The following is a 4040-nucleotide window of genomic DNA, read 5'->3' as shown; positions in this document are numbered from 1 at the left end:
ATTCTACTCCAGCCCCACCAAGACAGCCATTCAGGTCATCCCACCGCTTCGCCTCCTCACTATATATTGTGCTCTGTTCTTGCTCAATCGATTCCATAATGATTCGTTGGTGGATTCTGGAATGGATGTGCAGGTTGATGGGAGGAGGACGGTCGGGCCGGAGGCGTTCGTGAAGATCGCCCCCGCCTGCCCGGCCATGACGCACCCGATCACTGTCTGCAACCTCTTCGACGCGCTCACCAACTCCACCGGCGGCCGCCTTCACTTCCTCATCTACCACAAGTACCTCAAGAGCCTGGACAAGTAGGTGACACGACAGACATCCTCTGCTCCCGCCATTGTCACAACGTACCACATTTGCATGATCTCCATGTCTCTGTTGATCTTCAGCGTGCTGAGATCGACGAAATGCATCTCCGGCGGGCACAAGGCGCCGGCGCTGGACCTCTGCGACGGCGAGGTGGTGCTCGACATCTTCGGCGCCGCCACGACGCAGCCGGTCCTGCAGCACATCGGCATGTCCATGTGGCCTGGTTAAGCACCTTCCCTATGGTAAATTTGTGTGCCGGTGCTGCTGGTCCGTGCTCCTTCAGGAGGGCCTCATGTAAGGTGATCCGTCCACATTGTCGCAGGGAGGCTCACGCTGACGAACCACGCGCTCTACTTCGAGGCCATCGGCGTCGACTTCTCCTACGGCGACGCCGTCGTCTACGACCTCACCAAGGACCTGAAGCAGTGCGTGAAGCGCGAGTCCACGGGGCCATGGGGAGCTCACCTGTTCGACAAGGCGGTCATGTACAAATCTAGCTCCATGTGAGTGAGTGCTCGATCGATGATCCTACAATGCAGCCTGCCATTTGCAATTTTCAGTTCAAGCAATCATGTATCGTATGACATATGTTCATGGCACATTTAGTTTTTGGTACCTATGGATAGAAATGAGCCAGTGTTCTTCGAGTGATCCACCGGCACACCGGCGGATCCTGCTCCCTGATCGCCTCCAGCGTTGGACGCCGCGGAGCCGAGCCCGGTGTTCCTCTCCTGGGAAAAACGCCAGCGCCTCGCCCTCGAGCGCCGTCAGGCCGCCGTCGCCGACCAGCGCCGCTCCGCGCTCCCCACTCTGCCGCCTCCCCCTCGTGATTCCTCTTCACCACGACGAGAATATCAGGACCGGCACCGTGACCGCCGCGACAGAGATCGGGACAGGGACAGGGACGGCAGGGAGAAAGACCGGGCGGTGAAGATGGCGGAGAAGGCGCGGGAGAAGGAGCTGGAGGCGATCAGGGAGCAGTACCTCGGGGGATCAAGGAGAAGAAGCCCAAGACGGTCGCCAAGCCGCGGGACAGGTTCCGCTTCGACTGGGCGAGCACGGACGACACCAGCCGCGTCGACGCCGCCAACAACCAGCCAGCGCAGGGCGCGCTGCTGCTCTACGGCCGCGACTTCCTCCGTATGGTATCAGGATGGTGCAGGGACGCCAGGGCTAGCGCGTCCGGCTATACGTGCGGGGCACCATCCTGGGCTTCAAGAGGTGACCGTCCATCTCGCCCGCCACCTCCGTCTCTCGATCTGTGCTGTCGTTGCGGGGTTTCTCACTTCGTTTTGCGGCGGTGGCAACGCAGGTCCAAGTCAAACCAGTACGATAGCACGTCGTTGCTGCAGGTGGAGGGGATGAGCACCAAGGAGGACGTGTCCTACTACGCCGGCAAGCGCATCGCCTACGTCTACAAGGCCAAGACCAAGAGCAGCGGCACCACCTTCCACTGCATCTGGGGCAAGGTCACGCGCCCCCATGGCAACTCCGGCGTCGTCCGCGCCCAGTTCCGGTCCAACCTCCCCGCCACCTCCATGGTACAAGTCTCTCCTTCGCTTGCGCCTTCACACGTCATCGTGACCCGTCATACCCGTCGCTGATGTACTCGGTTCTTGTTCTGCAGGGCAAGAAGGTCCGCGTCTTCATGTACCCCAGCAGCACCTAAGGTAGAACGGATTGTTGAACAGTAATTCTCCAGTGGTTTATGCTCGTACACAGTGTGTTTGTTTCAGTGATTGTGTCCCTTTTCTGCTCATCGGGTTAGGAGTTCAGGAATGAGTGCAGTTGTGTCTAGATGATTCAGGTATCCAAGGACCATGGTCTAATTTGGGGCTCATAAGTGTTGAAATGATGTCATATTAGGTCAGTCATACGTTTTGATTGCAATGCACGTTCAAGGGACCCATGCCATTTGGGGGAAGCTCTTTCAGTAGCTTCAAAATACCTGCAGGTTCTCTGCGGGGTGCTCGGAAGTTGGGGCCCTAGATCAAATGCAGTGGTCTCATAGTACGAGGTTGCGCTGTGGTCAATGATTTTCTCGTCGACCAGTTTCTCGCAGCCTTGCCTCCAATGACCCCAATATTCGTTAAATCATATATGTGTCCATGTTTGTATTATCATTTGTTCCAGTCTATGTTTTGTTTGATTTAGGTAGCTCTTGGTGGTTTATTACTCTCTTGAGGAAATGAGAATTTGATGAGTTTTGCGAGTGAAATAATTGTATTGGTTGCCTTATCCGTGTTTCCAGTTTAGGCATATGCTGAGTTGTTTTAGGTTTGCATCTGTAATTCTGAGTGCACATTCAAGGGCCCCATGCCAATTGAGGGAAGGTCTTTTTGCTAGCTTCAAAATACCTGCAGGTTCTCTGTGGGGTGCTCGGAAGTTGGGGCCCAATTCCGGAACGTCGTCATAATGTGCAGACTTCCAAATTGGGACAATTTAGATCATGATATGATTTGGAGAGTTGATGCATGATTGCAGATGGATACCATAATGGAAAAAAAATCAATCGTCATCAATATAGAGGTATTTCACATGTGCAGGTTTGGTTCATGATTGCAGGTGCATGTACGATTCAATTTGTGCATGAAAAGTATATATATGCATATCCAATAATGATTACTTCATTTTCAAATTCAAATGTGCACCTGTTGTGCGCATGACAAGTGCATGAATAAAATAGTATCATGTTGCGTGCACATTGTGCTTTTTTTGAATAATGTGTCATATTTCAATTTTTGTGTTTGAATATTGATGTGTGTAGAATTACTTCCTGCAGTGAGTGAGGTAGACTGCATCACGTCTTCTCATAGCCTACCACCGCCAGTCAAGTATCAAGCTTGTTCTCGATCGTTATCGAGCTTGACGAGTACTTTCTCTCTCGCTGCTTCGCCGATCCAGGCCCCATTTGCGTGGGAGCTACTTTTTTGATAGATTGGAAAAGGAGATGCTTTGATAGGAGAAAAGGAATCCGAAGATCGAACGTGCATATCACAAGAAACTTTCAGTGAAATGTTATTATGTACATTTCCGGTGTTAGATATTGAGAACCTGAAGAATATACACACACACTTATATATTCCGTGTGATGGTAGTTTGTTGTCATAGTTTTCTATTAACCAGGAATGTTGGCTTTTAGTGTCATGTTGAAACTTGGAGGTGATCAACATATGCTTTATGGGTTGTATACTATATAATAGAAGATTTTGAAAAGTGGGCTTACACACCATGGCAAGAAAAAGGTGAAGGAAAAGAAATGGCAATGAGAAAAATATCGTTTTATCTTCTTACGAGGAGAGAGTGGTTGAAGAGACACGACAATTGCCTGTGCAGGAAGAAGCATGAGGGAATAAACATATAGAGAATGAATTTGTTATTATAGATATCAAAATCACATGATGTCATGTTTAAAAGACACTTTTAAATTAAAACAATTATTTAATAACAATGTATTTCGTTGCTCCGTGGCAACGCACGGGCAGTAAACTAGTAATATTAAGAAATCCTATTCTATGATGTGCGTACATGGATACTTACCTCATGAAAGAACAGGTATTGCTTGGAAGATGATATGATGGAGGAAATAGAGCCGGAAGCCCACTTGCAAGGAACAATTCAAGAACAAATGGTCTATAACAGAAGGACGCTAAGAGAAATAACTGAAATGGAATATGAATATGAAAGCAGGTATTTATTATTAACTTTTAAATTCTTTTTTCATATGTTT

General features: G+C 49.5%; 1 pseudogene; it reads left to right on the top strand.

Annotated features, from left to right (window-relative positions):
- The first annotated feature begins 1463 nt into the window (after positions 1-1463).
- Positions 1464-1979, top strand: LOC123405997 (annotated as a pseudogene).
- The last annotated feature ends 2061 nt before the right edge of the window (positions 1980-4040 follow it).

Source organism: Hordeum vulgare, chromosome 6H (assembly GCF_904849725.1).
Source record: "Hordeum vulgare subsp. vulgare chromosome 6H, MorexV3_pseudomolecules_assembly, whole genome shotgun sequence".
Classification (NCBI taxonomy): Eukaryota; Viridiplantae; Streptophyta; class Magnoliopsida; order Poales; family Poaceae; genus Hordeum; species Hordeum vulgare.
This window is presented reverse-complemented; position numbering and strand designations above follow the sequence as displayed.